Below are 16,407 nucleotides of genomic sequence, written 5' to 3' on the forward strand. Positions count from 1 at the left end.
TTACACATTGCGGCAGGCAGATTCCCCCTTTTTACACATTGCGGCAGGCAGATTCCCCCTTTTTACACATTGCGGCAGGCAGATTCCCCAGTTTTACACATTGCGGCAGGCAGATTCCCCCTTTTTACACATAGCGGCAGGCAGTCCCCCATTTTTACACATAGCGGCAGGCAGTCCCCCATTTTTACACATAGCGGCAGGCAGTCCCCCATTTTTACACATAGCGGCAGGCAGTCCCCCATTTTTACACATAGCGGCAGGCAGTCCCAACAAAGAAAGAAAGAAAGAAAGAAAGAAAGAAGAATTATACTTACCCTCTCCGCTGGCTCAGGCTCCTCGGTGCAGCGTCAGACGATTCCCGGGCTGGAGAGAAGGAGGACGGAGGTGAAGGAGGGAGCCGCAGCAGTGCTTTGTTACTGGTGGAGGCGCTGCTGTTGCTGCCCCTCTGCTTCACTATAGGCTGTTCTCGGAAGACAGCCTATAGTGAAGCAGAGGGGCAGCAGCAGCAGCGCCTCCACCAGTAACAAAGCGCTGCTGCGGCTCCCTCCTTCACCTCCCTCCTCCTCCTTCCCCCGTCCGTGCCGCTGCTCCTCTCCTCTCCGGGCGGCTGTGCGCTGCGGGCAGCGGTTGCCCGCAGCGCACAGCGGCATGTAATGAGTCAGTTTGACTCATTACATGCTTGGGCCCCTGGACAGGCGGGCCCCAGTGCAACGCACTGCTTGCACTGCCAGTAGGTCCGCCTCTGCCTTGATATGCATATAAATTGTTGTCTTTAGGTGAGTGCAATATTTGTGTCTTTTCACTTACTGTATATCTCACAGGATTACATGGTTGTGTCTGCCCTTGCTGTATTTTTATGTATATGGCTCCAAAATGAATGAGAGATTAGGTATACTTCCAGTGCATTCATCCTATAATACTGGAGTTCGAGAATAATCAAATTAACGCAAATATCACTGTATGGTAAAAAGGAAACCTTTATGTGAACTAGAGATGAGCAGGTTCGGTTCTCTGAGATCCGAACCCCCCTGAACTTCACCTATTTTACACGGTTCCGAGGCAGCCTCGGATCTTACCGCCTTGCTCGGTTAACCCGAAAGCGGCCGAACGTCATCATCCCGCTGTTGGATTCTCGCGAGATTCGTATTCTATATAAAGAGCCGTGCGTCGCCGCCATTTTCACTCGTACATTGGAGATTGAACGGAGAGGACGTGGCTGCGTTCTCTCCCTGAAAAGCTCCGTATCTGTGCTCAGTGTGCTGCAAATATCTGTGCTCAGTGTGCTGCAAATATATGTGCTCAGTGTGCTGCAAATATCTACGTTCTCTGCCTGAAAATGCTCCATATCTGTGCTCAGTGTGCTGCAAATATCTGTGCTCAGTGTGCTGCATTTTGGTGACCAGCAGTATACATATAGTACAGTACAGTAGGCCATTGATGTATCTTGCAGCTCTGTATCAAGTATACTATCTCTGTGCTGCATTATTGTGAGCAGTATATAGTAGGACAGTGCAGCATTTTGGTGACCAGCAGTATACATATAGTACAGTACAGTAGGCCATTGCTGTATCTTGCAGCTCTGTGTCAAGTATACTATCCATATCTGTGCTGCATTATTGTGAGCAGTATATAGTAGGACAGTGCAGCATTTTGGTGACCAGCAGTATACCTATAGTACAGTACAGTAGGCCACTGCTGTATCTTGCAGCTCTGTGTCAAGTATACTATCCATATCCTTGCTGCATTTTTATGAGCAGTATATAGTAGGACAGTGCAGCATTTTGGTGACCAGCAGTATACATATAGTACAGTACAGTAGGCCATTGCTGTATCTTGCAGCTCTGTGTCAAGTATACTATCCATATCTGTGCTGCATTATTGTGAGCAGTATATAGTAGGACAGTTCAGCATTTTGGTGACCAGCAGTATACATATAGTACAGTACAGTAGGCCATTGCTGTATCTTGCAGCTCTGTGTCAAGTATACTATCTCTGTGCTGCATTATTGTGAGCAGTATATAGTAGGACAGTGCAGCATTTTGGTGACCAGCAGTATACATATAGTACAGTATAGTAGGCCATTGCTGTATCTTGCAGCTCTGTGTCAAGTATACTATCCATATCTGTGTTGCATTATTGTGAGCAGTATATAGTAGGACAGTGCAGCATTTTGGTGACCAGCAGTATACATATAGTACAGTACAGTAGGCCACTGCTGTATCTTGCAGCTCTGTGTCAAGTATACTATCCATATCTGTGCTGCGTTATTGTGAGCAGTATATAGTAGGACAGTGCAGCATTTTGGTGACCAGCAGTATACCTATAGTACAGTACAGTAGGCCACTGCTGTATCTTGCAGCTCTGTGTCAAGTATACTATCCATATCTGTGCTGCATTATTGTGAGCAGTATATAGTAGGACAGTTCAGCATTTTGGTGACCAGCAGTATACATATAGTACAGTACAGTAGGCCATTGCTGTATCTTGCAGCTCTGTGTCAAGTATACTATCCATATCTGTGCTGCATTATTGTGAGCAGTATATAGTAGGACAGTGCAGCATTTTGGTGACCAACAGTATATAGTTGTACAGTACAGTAGGCCATTGCTGTATCTTGCTGCTCTGTGTCACTACAAGTATCCATATCTGTGCTGCATTGTTGTGAGCAGTATATAGTAGTACAGTGCAGCATTGTGGTGTCCAGTATACTACAGTACAATAATCCAGTGCTGTGCTCGCTGCTCAGTGTCAGTTCTCCGTAGTATCATCAGTGATCAGTATAATCAGTTCTCAGTATAATCAGTGCGCTGTCAGACGTGCACCCGTTTTACGCCATTAGTGCATTGGGATTTAGACAATTGATGAAGTTATTGTGTCCCCGGTACAAAATCCCATCTAGATTCCACTTCACTAGGCAGGCGATAGCAAGATTTTACCAATTAATATCAGTGATTTATAATTAATTATTAATTACAGTGATCTTGCCAAATGATTCCAGTGATTTTGTCATTTTCTTCCAGTGATTTGGACCAATAATACCATTGATTAGAAAGAATAATTCCTGTGATTTTGTCATTTTCTTCCAGTGATTAATACCATTGATTAGAACGAATAATTCCTGTGATTTTGTCATTTTCTTTCAGTGATTTGGACCAATAATACCATTGATTAGAATGAATAATTCCTGTGATATTGAGGTGTTTGTGTCGCTTAGCTTAGCCATCCAGAGACCACAGTGCACCTCTTTTTCTCTTTTCTTTGCATCATGTGCTGTTTGGGGACTATTTTTTAAAGTGCCATCCTGTCTGACACTTCCGTATATGTCCAGTGGTACTGCCATTTGATATAATTCCCGACATTACTGCCATATAATTCCAGTGATTTTGTCATTTTTTTCCAGTGATTTGGACCAATAATACCATTGATTAGAACGAATAATTCCTGTGATTTTGTCATTTTCTTCCAGTGATTTGGACCAATAATACCATTGATTAGAACAAATAATTCCTGTGATATTGAGGTGTTTGTGTCGCTTAGCTTAGCCGTCCAGCAACCACAGTGCACCTCTTTTTCTCTTTTCTTTGCATCATGTGCTGTTTGGGGACTATTTTTTTAAGTGCCATCCTGTCTGACACTGCAGTGCCACTCCTAGATGGGACAGGTGTTTATGCCGCCCTCTTAGGTCGCTTAGCTTAGTCATCCAGCGACCTCGGTGCAAATTTTAGGACTAAAAATAGTATTGTGAGGTGTGAGGTGTTCAGAATAGACTGGAAACAGAGGCGGAACTACCGCCAGTGCAAGCAGTGCCTTGCACTGGGGCCCGCCTCTGTCAAGGGGCCCAAAGCATAGGCGCTGATTCCAGCCGCCGCAGCCCCCGAGGTGAGTGAATTGAGACGTGCTGGGGGCTGCGGCAGCGTTTCCGTACTCTGCAATGAAAAAACCCCCACCAAAAATGGCCGCCGCCAAGGCGGAGACAGACGCTAGAAGTCACATTTGACCTCTAGCGCCTGTCTCCCCGGCGGCGGGCATTTTAAGGATTTTTTTTCACACAGCTATGTACAGAAGTCCTGCTCTCAATCCACTGCGGGGGCCAGTGGCGGATCCAGCGGGGGTGATTGGAGCATTCGCTCCCCTAGCACACAGTCCGTCTGACTCCTTTATCACATCTCTCCACTGAACAGGGCTGTACAGATAAGGGAAAGGGCAGCGATCCTGTACTGAACAGGTTAAAAGATCTGCCCTTATTATAATATGGTTTATTATATATTTACCAAGGGGCATAGAACATGTACTCTGTAATGGTTAGCCAAACCTCTGTGGTGGCTTGCCACGCCCACACTGGAGCCTGGCCACACCCTTAAGCATGGGCCCCAACAACAGCATGCCTTCCGGTGGGCCCTTCATGTTCCAGTCTGACACTGTACAGGTCCATTGTACATGTACTGCATAATGTGGAAACAGTAGTTTATGCATGTTTTAAGTAATGGCCCTATTCCCCGTTTATATCTCAATGTGGCTTCATCTGAAAATTTGGCTATGAGAATTCAGGTCATCTTCAGATGGTGTTAGCCTGCTGAGGCCCCCTCCTTCCTATAAAAGCAGCTGGCCCAGCACTAGATCAATACTGAATTGCAGCAATAGATTGGCGTCTGACGCCGTAAATGATGGCAAGTTACAGGGATCATTTTTGTTGCGCCATCGTATAATAAAACAAGATGATAAGGTTCGAGCTAAGGCATTAGCTACCTGTTAAAGTCTCCTTAAACTCAATAAAACAGCTTAGATCAGCTAGCCATTAAGAACAATGCTCGTATCCTTTAAATCTATTTGCAACCTATATGATATTGTAGAATTCAGTAAAAATAAAGACCTATAAATAAGATATATTCTAATTATTCCAGAACTTATTGCTTCCACAATCCTTGAGTAGATGACTAATTCAAAACGCAAATACCATACTGTATGAATCACTGTAAGAAACTTTGTGCTGAATGTTCCAATCATTTGCATACAGAAAGTTCTGTATAAGAAAGTTCATGACAGTGAGTTCTTGCCACGGGTGACTCAGGTCAATGTGTGACATCACCCTTCTTCTCATCACAGTCGCTGTGTTATGTCGGATAGTGGCAGCAATCATTATACGTCTCATCGTAAGTGTGAAGGCAGAGAAAATGCAGTCATCTCTCATCACTTGCCTTTTGCGTAGTGAATTCTCTTGCTCAGTATCCTGATTTCATAGATATGATTGTAGACAGTCACACTGAGGATAATTGTTGCACAGCCTGGCAATTATGAGCTCTAGCTGCCTACAAATAGTTTTCTGTACACAGCTTAGAAAACCTAAATATGGTCTTCACCAAATACAGCGTACTCACTGCCATGACACATCAACGTGCACAACATCTATAAAACATGTTTCAGTAAGATTTCATCAATACATCTAATTTGTTAGTATAATTGGCATTACTTATATTAGTGAAATTATTTCACTTATATATCGCCATCATATCCAATAGAAAAGGATGTAGATAGATAGATAGATAGATAGATAGATAGATAGATAGATAGATAGATAGATAGATAGATAGATAGAACATACAAAACAAACAGCAGGACGGCACTGATACTGTAGTAAGTTATAATTATTTAAACCCATACATAATTTTTATAAAATTTCCTGTAAGATTGCTAAATCTAAATATCTGTGGGTAAAATCCTGTGTCTAAATTTTCTCCTTTTTGCTTTTTAGTTGATCCTTGAATACAAGGGCTGAGAACCTGATTCAAAGGCTAAGCAGAGGAAGCCGGTACTGGGAAACAGTGCTATTGCTGTCTATTGAGGCACCCACTGGCTGCAGCTGTAATCCGCCTTGGTGTACACAAAGTCGCACTTTCGAGCGGACATCGGCCCCACCATCGGACTTCTAAGCAACCCAAAGTTCAGCTTTTATCTATCAGTTTTCTATTCTAGAAAATTATATACACTTTTAATTTTTAGAAGTTTTAGTAAATCTACCCCCAAGTTTTTTTTTCCATTTTATCTGTCCCTGACCCATTCATTTCCTCTGTCTTTGTGTTTCTGTCTCTTCCTGTCTCATAGTGTATCTCAGCCACTACTGTATATATTTTACATAAATTCCCATTTCTGTGTTAGCCTCCTTCCATCACCCTCAGTCCACTTCAGCTGCCCCATGTCCACATTCAGACAGAATGGGAACATACAAAAAGGTGAAATAGACTGGGAGACACAAAGGTGTAAATGTACTAAGAATCGTGTTTGGCCAAGATTGAATTTTCGGCTGTGTTTAGACAGGCCTCTGTTGATTGACAGACAGGCTTCTCACAGCTAATCAGCAGTCTGTTACCATGGCAGCGGATGCAGATTGGATGGAGGTCCTATTGGTGACTTTTGGGTGATTCTTTTTATATTTTTTAAACTCCTGGATGCATACCAAGGAAGATCACCGACCTGTGCCCAAGGAAAGTAGAGTATGTATATATATTTTTTATTCCATGTAGCTGGATTCTACTGGAGAAGAGGACCTACCAGAAACAGGGACAAGGTGAGTATATGTGAGTGTGTTAAAGTTTTACTTTCTAAGGTGTGTGTGAGTACTGTTGTTATTTTAATATTTCTTTACAGGGGGACTGTATGTACCAGCGGACCCTTAATGCCCCACATGCTCGTACTTGTGGCTCTCCAAGTAATGTGGGGGAGTCTTGCTGGGACCCTGTAAATGACAATATGACTTTTTTTTTTTTAACTACTCCCCACTATCAACCTTGCACCCTCCAGGAGGGGTGCCGGGGATAGTCCACTGGAGAGGGGGGATCCCTTTATTAAGGGGTCCCCACTTCTCCAGGAACACACGGCCTGGGCTGACTATTTAGACGGGATGAATGCTTTGTTCGGGGCAACAATGAACTGTGTCCCCTAACTGACATTACCCCCTACTATGGCTCTGACATAAACCCCCTACTAGTGGAGCTTAGTGCTAGCTCTAAAAATACAGGGGACCCCTACTCATTTTATTTCCCATATTAATAGACACATATTTAAACAATTTTATTTTACAATTTTCATTAGTTTACACAGAGAAACAATGCACAGTTCACCTGTGTTCAATCGATCACCAGCGTATTTAACCTCTGGCAATCTCTACCAAAATATAAGTCTTAGAAAATGTACCCCAAAGAGACAGGAAGCAAGAGGTAGAGATGATATAACGGAGAGGGGGTTTGCATCAAGGGAGAAATATAGGTAGATAGGATGGATGACAGAAAAATACAGATATATAGACTAGAGATGAGCGCCTGAAATTTTTCGGGTTTTGTGTTTTGGTTTTGGGTTCGGTTCCGCGGCCGTGTTTTCGGTTCGAACGCGTTTTGGCAAAACCTCACCGAATTATTTTTGTCGGATTCGGGTGTGTTTTGGATTCGGGTGTTTTTTTCCAAAAACACTAAAAAACAGCTTAAATCATAGAATTTGGGGGTCATTTTGATCCCAAAGTATTATTAACCTCAAAAACCATAATTTACACTCATTTTCAGTCTATTCTGAATACCTCACACCTCACAATATTATTTTTAGTCCTAAAATTTGCACCGAGGTCGCTGTGTGAGTAAGATAAGCGACCCTAGTGGCCGACACAAACACCGGGCCCATCTAGGAGTGGCACTGCAGTGTCACGCAGGATGTCCCTTCCAAAAAACCCTCCCCAAACAGCACATGACGCAAAGAAAAAAAGAGGCGCAATGAGGTAGCTGTGTGAGTAAGATTAGCGACCCTAGTGGCCGACACAAACACCAGGCCCATCTAGGAGTGGCACTGCAGTGTCACGCAGGATGTCCCTTCCAAAAAACCCTCCCCAAACAGCACATGACGCAAAGAAAAAAAGAGGCGCAATGAGGTAGCTGTGTGAGTAAGATTAGCGACCCTAGTGGCCGACACAAACACCGGGCCCATCTAGGAGTGGCACTGCAGTGTCACGCAGGATGTCCCTTCCAAAAAACCCTCCCCAAACAGCACATGACGCAAAGAAAAAAAGAGGCGCAATGAGGTAGCTGACTGTGTGAGTAAGATTAGCGACCCTAGTGGCCGACACAAACACCGGGCCCATCTAGGAGTGGCACTGCAGTGTCACGCAGGATGTCCCTTCCAAAAAACCCTCCCCAAACAGCACATGACGCAAAGAAAAAAAGAGGCGCAATGAGGTAGCTGTGTGAGTAAGATTAGCGACCCTAGTGGCCGACACAAACACCGGGCCCATCTAGGAGTGGCACTGCAGTGTCACGCAGGATGTCCCTTCCAAAAAACCCTCCCCAAACAGCACATGACGCAAAGAAAAAAAGAGGCGCAATGAGGTAGCTGTGTGAGTAAGATTAGCGACCCTAGTGGCCGACACAAACACCGGGCCCATCTAGGAGTGGCACTGCAGTGTCACGCAGGATGGCCCTTCCAAAAAACCCTCCCCAAACAGCACATGACGCAAAGAAAAAAAGAGGCGCAATGAGGTAGCTGACTGTGTGAGTAAGATTAGCGACCCTAGTGGCCGACACAAACACCGGGCCCATCTAGGAGTGGCACTGCAGTGTCACGCAGGATGTCCCTTCCAAAAAACCCTCCCCAAACAGCACATGACGCAAAGAAAAAAAGAGGCGCAATGAGGTAGCTGTGTGAGTAAGATTAGCGACCCTAGTGGCCGACACAAACACCGGGCCCATCTAGGAGTGGCACTGCAGTGTCACGCAGGATGTCCCTTCCAAAAAACCCTCCCCAAACAGCACATGACGCAAAGAAAAAAAGAGGCGCAATGAGGTAGCTGTGTGAGTAAGATTAGCGACCCTAGTGGCCGACACAAACACCGGGCACATCTAGGAGTGGCACTGCAGTGTCACGCAGGATGTCCCTTCCAAAAAACCCTCCCCAAACAGCACATGACGCAAAGAAAAAAAGAGGCGCAATGAGGTAGCTGTGTGAGTAAGATTAGCGACCCTAGTGGCCGACACAAACACCGGGCCCATCTAGGAGTGGCACTGCAGTGTCACGCAGGATGTCCCTTCCAAAAAACCCTCCCCAATCAGCACATGATGCAAAGAAAAAGAAAAGAAAAAAGAGGTGCAAGATGGAATTGTCCTTGGGCCCTCCCACCCACCCTTATGTTGTATAAACAAAACAGGACATGCACACTTTAACCAACCCATCATTTCAGTGACAGGGTCTGCCACACGACTGTGACTGATATGACGGGTTGGTTTGGACCCCCCCCAAAAAAGAAGCAATTAATCTCTCCTTGCACAAACTGGCTCTACAGAGGCAAGATGTCCACCTCATCTTCACCCTCCGATATATCACCGTGTACATCCCCCTCCTCACAGATTATCAATTCGTCCCCACTGGAATCCACCATCTCAGCTCCCTGTGTACTTTGTGGAGGCAATTGCTGCTGGTCAATGTCTCCGCGGAGGAATTGATTATAATTCATTTTAATGAACATCATCTTCTCCACATTTTCTGGATGTAACCTCGTACGCCGATTGCTGACAAGGTGAGCGGCGGCACTAAACACTCTTTCGGAGTACACACTTGTGGGAGGGCAACTTAGGTAGAATAAAGCCAGTTTGTGCAAGGGCCTCCAAATTGCCTCTTTTTCCTGCCAGTATAAGTACGGACTGTGTGACGTGCCTACTTGGATGCGGTCACTCATATAATCCTCCACCATTCTATCAATGTTGAGAGAATCATATGCAGTGACAGTAGACGACATGTCCGTAATCGTTGTCAGGTCCTTCAGTCCGGACCAGATGTCAGCATCAGCAGTCGCTCCAGACTGCCCTGCATCACCGCCAGCGGGTGGGCTCGGAATTCTGAGCCTTTTCCTCGCACCCCCAGTTGCGGGAGAATGTGAAGGAGGAGATGTTGACAGGTCGCGTTCCGCTTGACTTGACAATTTTGTCACCAGCAGGTCTTTCAACCCCAGCAGACCTGTGTCTGCCGGAAAGAGAGATCCAAGGTAGGCTTTAAATCTAGGATCGAGCACGGTGGCCAAAATGTAGTGCTCTGATTTCAACAGATTGACCACCCGTGAATCCTTGTTAAGCGAATTAAGGGCTGCATCCACAAGTCCCACATGCCTAGCGGAATCGCTCCCTTTTAGCTCCTTCTTCAATGCCTCCAGCTTCTTCTGCAAAAGCCTGATGAGGGGAATGACCTGACTCAGGCTGGCAGTGTCTGAACTGACTTCACGTGTGGCAAGTTCAAAGGGCATCAGAACCTTGCACAACGTTGAAATCATTCTCCACTGCACTTGAGACAGGTGCATTCCATCTCCTATATCGTGCTCAATTGTATAGGCTTGAATGGCCTTTTGCTGCTCCTCCAACCTCTGAAGCATATAGAGGGTTGAATTCCACCTCGTTACCACTTCTTGCTTCAGATGATGGCAGGGCAGGTTCAGTAGTTTTTGGTGGTGCTCCAGTCTTCTGTACGTGGTGCCTGTACGCCGAAAGTGTCCCGCAATTTTTCTGGCCACCGACAGCATCTCTTGCACGCCCCTGTCGTTTTTTAAAAAATTCTGCACCACCAAATTCAAGGTATGTGCAAAACATGGGACGTGCTGGAATTTGCCCATATTTAATGCACACACAATATTGCTGGCGTTGTCCGATGCCACAAATCCACAGGAGAGTCCAATTGGGGTAAGCCATTCCGCGATGATCTTCCTCAGTTGCCGTAAGAGGTTTTCAGCTGTGTGCGTATTCTGGAAAGCGGTGATACAAAGCGTAGCCTGCCTAGGAAAGAGTTGGCGTTTGCGAGATGCTGCTACTGGTGCCGCCGCTGCTGTTCTTGCGGCGGGAGTCCATACATCTACCCAGTGGGCTGTCACAGTCATATAGTCCTGACCCTGCCCTGCTCCACTTGTCCACATGTCCGTGGTTAAGTGGACATTGGGTACAACTGCATTTTTTAGGAGACTGGTGAGTCTTTTTCTGACGTCCGTGTACATTCTCGGTATCGCCTGCCTAGAGAAGTGGAACCTAGATGGTATTTGGTAACGGGGGCACACTGCCTCAATAAATTGTCTAGTTCCCTGTGAACTAACGGCGGATACCGGATGCACGTCTAACACCAACATAGTTGTCAAGGACTCAGTTATCCGCTTTGCAGTAGGATGACTGCTGTGATATTTCATCTTCCTCGCAAAGGACTGTTGAACAGTCAATTGCTTACTGGAAGTAGTACAAGTGGGCTTACGACTTCCCCTCTGGGATGACCATCGACTCCCAGCGGCAACAACAGCAGCGCCAGCAGCAGTAGGCGTTACACGCAAGGATGCATCGGAGGAATCCCAGGCAGGAGAGGACTCGTCAGACTTGCCAGTGACATGGCCTGCAGGACTATTGGCATTCCTGGGGAAGGAGGAAATTGACACTGAGGGAGTTGGTGGGGTGGTTTGCGTGAGCTTGGTTACAAGAGGAAGGGATTTACTGGTCAGTGGACTGCTTCCGCTGTCACCCAAAGTTTTTGAACTTGTCACTGACTTATTATGAATGCGCTGCAGGTGACGTATAAGGGAGGATGTTCCGAGGTGGTTAACGTCCTTACCCCTACTTATTACAGCTTGACAAAGGGAACACACGGCTTGACACCTGTTGTCCGCATTTCTGGTGAAATACCTCCACACCGAAGAGCTGATTTTTTTGGTATTTTCACCTGGCATGTCAACGGCCATATTCCTCCCACGGACAACAGGTGTCTCCCCGGGTGCCTGACTTAAACAAACCACCTCACCATCAGAATCCTCCTGGTCAATTTCCTCCCCAGCGCCAGCAACACCCATATCCTCCTCATCCTGGTGTACTTCAACACTGACATCTTCAATCTGACTATCAGGAACTGGACTGCGGGTGCTCCTTCCAGCACTTGCAGGGGGCGTGCAAATGGTGGAAGGCGCATGCTCTTCACGTCCAGTGTTGGGAAGGTCAGGCATCGCAACTGACACAATTGGACTCTCCTTGTGGATTTGGGATTTCAAAGAACGCACAGTTCTTTGCGGTGCTTTTGCCAGCTTGAGTCTTTTCAGTTTTCTAGCGAGAGGCTGAGTGCTTCCATCCTCATGTGAAGCTGAACCACTAGCCATGAACATAGGCCAGGGCCTCAGCCGTTCCTTGCCACTCCGTGTGGTAAATGGCATATTGGCAAGTTTACGCTTCTCCTCCGACAATTTTATTTTAGGTTTTGGAGTCCTTTTTTTACTGATATTTGGTGTTTTGGTTTTGACATGCTCTGTACTATGCCATTGGGCATCGGCCTTGGCAGACGACGTTGCTGGCGTTTCATCGTCTCGGCCATGACTAGTGGCAGCAGCTTCAGCACGAGGTGGAAGTGGATCTTGATCTTTCCCTAATTTTGGAACCTCAACATTTTTGTTCTCCATATTTTAATAGGCACAACTAAAAGGCACCTCAGGTAAACAATGGAGATGGATGGATTGGATACTAGTATACAATTATGGACGGGCTGCCGAGTGCCGACACAGAGGTAGCCACAGCCGTGAACTACCGCACTGTACTGTGTCTGCTGCTAATATATAGACTGGTTGATAAAGAGATAGTATACTCGTAACTAGTATGTATGTATGTATAAAGAAAGAAAAAAAAACCACGGTTAGGTGGTATATACAATTATGGACGGGCTGCCGAGTGCCGACACAGAGGTAGCCACAGCCGTGAACTACCGCACTGTACTGTGTCTGCTGCTAATATATAGACTGGTTGATAAAGAGATAGTATACTCGTAACTAGTATGTATGTATAAAGAAAGAAAAAAAAACCACGGTTAGGTGGTATATACAATTATGGACGGGCTGCCGAGTGCCGACACAGAGGTAGCCACAGCCGTGAACTACCGCACTGTACTGTGTCTGCTGCTAATATATAGACTGGTTGATAAAGAGATAGTATACTCGTAACTAGTATGTATGTATAAAGAAAGAAAAAAAAACCACGGTTAGGTCACTGGTATATACAATTATGGACGGGCTGCCGAGTGCCGACACAGAGGTAGCCACAGCCGTGAACTACCGCACTGTACTGTGTCTGCTGCTAATATATAGACTGGTTGATAAAGAGATAGTATACTCGTAACTAGTATGTATGTATAAAGAAAGAAAAAAAAACCACGGTTAGGTGGTATATACAATTATGGACGGGCTGCCGAGTGCCGACACAGAGGTAGCCACAGCCGTGAACTACCGCACTGTACTGTGTCTGCTGCTAATATATAGACTGGTTGATAAAGAGATAGTATACTCGTAACTAGTATGTATGTATAAAGAAAGAAAAAAAAACCACGGTTAGGTCACTGGTATATACAATTATGGACGGGCTGCCGAGTGCCGACACAGAGGTAGCCACAGCCGTGAACTACCGCACTGTACTGTGTCTGCTGCTAATATATAGACTGGTTGATAAAGAGATAGTATACTCGTAACTAGTATGTATGTATAAAGAAAGAAAAAAAAACCACGGTTAGGTCACTGGTATATACAATTATGGACGGGCTGCCGAGTGCCGACACAGAGGTAGCCACAGCCGTGAACTACCGCACTGTACTGTGTCTGCTGCTAATATATAGACTGGTTGATAAAGAGATAGTATACTCGTAACAAGTATGTATGTATAAAGAAAGAAAAAAAAACCACGGTTAGGTCACTGGTATATACAATTATGGACGGGCTGCCGAGTGCCGACACAGAGGTAGCCACAGCCGTGAACTACCGCACTGTACTGTGTCTGCTGCTAATATATAGACTGGTTGATAAAGAGATAGTATACTCGTAACTAGTATGTATGTATAAAGAAAGAAAAAAAAACCACGGTTAGGTGGTATATACAATTATGGACGGGCTGCCGAGTGCCGACACAGAGGTAGCCACAGCCGTGAACTACCGCACTGTACTGTGTCTGCTGCTAATATATAGACTGGTTGATAAAGAGATAGTCGTAACTAGTATGTATGTATAAAGAAAGAAAAAAAAACCACGGTTAGGTCACTGGTATATACAATTATGGACGGGCTGCCGAGTGCCGACACAGAGGTAGCCACAGCCGTGAACTACCGCACTGTACTGTGTCTGCTGCTAATATATAGACTGGTTGATAAAGAGATAGTATACTCGTAACTAGTATGTATGTATAAAGAAAGAAAAAAAAACCACGGTTAGGTCACTGGTATATACAATTATGGACGGGCTGCCGAGTGCCGACACAGAGGTAGCCACAGCCGTGAACTACCGCACTGTACTGTGTCTGCTGCTAATATATAGACTGGTTGATAAAGAGATAGTATACTCGTAACTAGTATGTATGTATAAAGAAAGAAAAAAAAACCACGGTTAGGTCACTGGTATATACAATTATGGACGGGCTGCCGAGTGCCGACACAGAGGTAGCCACAGCCGTGAACTACCGCACTGTACTGTGTCTGCTGCTAATATAGACTGGTTGATAAAGAGATAGTATACTACTAATATTATATACTGGTGGTCAGGTCACTGGTCACTAGTCACACTGGCAGTGGCACTCCTGCAGCAAAAGTGTGCACTGTTTAATTTTAATATAATATTATGTACTCCTGGCTCCTGCTATAACCTATAACTGGCACTGCAGTAGTGCTCCCCAGTCTCCCCCACAATTATAAGCTGTGTGAGCTGAGCAGTCAGACAGATATATAATATATATAGATGATGCAGCACACTGGCCTGAGCCTGAGCAGTGCACACAGATATGGTATGTATGTGACTGAGTCACTGTGTGCTGTGTATCGCTTTTTTCAGGCAGAGAACGGATTATAAATAAAAGTGGTGGTCACTGGTCACTATCAGCAAAACTCTGCACTGTACACTACTGAGTACTCCTAATGCTCCCCAAAATTAGTAAATCAAGTGTCTAAACGGAGAGGACGCCAGCCACGTCCTCTCCCTTTCAATCTCAATGCACGTGTGAAAATGGCGGCGACGCGCGGCTCCTTATATAGAATCCGAGTCTCGCGATAGAATCCGAGCCTCGCGAGAATCCGACAGCGTCATGATGACGTTCGGGCGCGCTCGGGTTAACCGAGCAAGGCGGGAAGATCCGAGTCGCTCGGACCCGTGAAAAAAAACATGAAGTTCTGGCGGGTTCGGATTCAGAGAAACCGAACCCGCTCATCTCTAATATAGACAGAGCTCTATTTATTACCATGAAATGAAAAAGCTGTTTGTTTTTATCACATAGCCAAAATGTATCAATAAAATCATCTGGGCAACTGGGCAATAAAAGATGAAACTTCAGCTGTCCCACCCAGGACATCTCACCCGAAAAGATGCTGTTCCAGTAAAGGAATAACAACATAGCGACGGCTTCTACTCTCACCATACTGCCAGGGTCAGACACAACACAACACTATCACTGTGTGTAATGAAAACATAGCAAGAAGATTGGGAGGATCTACAGACGGATCTTTCCCATAGGGCAGGCAAATCCAAACTGCGGCCCTCCAGCTGTGAGAAACTACACATCCCAGCATGCCCTGACACAGCTTTAGCATTCTCTGACAGCAAAACTGTTTCAGGCCATGCTGGGATATGTAGTTTCACAACAGCTGGAGGGCCGCAGTTTGGACATGCCTGCCATAGGGTAATCTGGCCAATGCCATCTAAAAATGAGCTATGGGAGAAAACATTCCCTAACTATGGGACAAACAGGGGAAGTGTTCCTGTGTGCTTGTTGAGTGTGAGTGTGTGTGTGTGGGGGGGGGGGGGGGTTGCATGTTATGTTTAACTCCCTATTTTAGCAGATGGGGTTTTTTTGTTTTGTTTTTTGCAAAGGGCTACAAGAAAAGAGGGAGTAAAAAATAAAAAAGGGAGCAGTAATCCTAAAGGCTTACACAATTTATGGAGGTCCAAAATGTGTTTTTTATGACTTTTCAATATGTACCGTCAGTAACCCATGTTCCATGGCTCCCATTCTATTCCTCTCTGGTAATCTCTCCATTCGAATGAGCACTGACATACAGAGCTCAAGATGCAAATGCAACAATTATAAATCACAAAATGAGTGAATGTGACTGGGGTATATAGCAGATGCAATTAGTGAGAAAATGCACATCATCTGCTCATGCTGGGAATGTCAACAACCTACATGCCTAAGCAAGAAATGTCATTGTCAGTCTCCATTACCATTACATAGACCTTTACGTGACTATACTCTTTACTTATGCTTGCATGTGCAATAACCGTGCATATGTACTCGATCACAAGAGATGATTTCTAGTGAAACACTACACACCTAACTAATGCATATACATAAAAAGAAACTGGGGTGGCACTTTATATGTTCTACTTCTAATGATTGATGGCAACCGGCA

At 45.3% G+C, this 16,407-nt stretch overlaps 1 long non-coding RNA gene across 2 annotated transcripts in view; it reads left to right on the forward strand.

Moving 5' to 3' along the window:
* The window catches only part of LOC134992810 (uncharacterized), a 158,971-nt gene extending 152,939 nt beyond the window's left edge, over nucleotides 1–6,032 (forward strand). For both annotated transcript variants that reach the window (XR_010196937.1, XR_010196938.1), the window contains one exon: nucleotides 5,750–6,032. This is a non-coding gene — a long non-coding RNA (uncharacterized LOC134992810). The remainder of the gene's footprint in view (nucleotides 1–5,749) is intronic.
* The last annotated feature ends 10,375 nt before the right edge of the window (nucleotides 6,033–16,407 follow it).

The sequence above is a fragment of the Pseudophryne corroboree genome, chromosome 1, assembly GCF_028390025.1.
Source record: "Pseudophryne corroboree isolate aPseCor3 chromosome 1, aPseCor3.hap2, whole genome shotgun sequence".
In the NCBI taxonomy this organism is placed as follows: Eukaryota; Metazoa; Chordata; class Amphibia; order Anura; family Myobatrachidae; genus Pseudophryne; species Pseudophryne corroboree.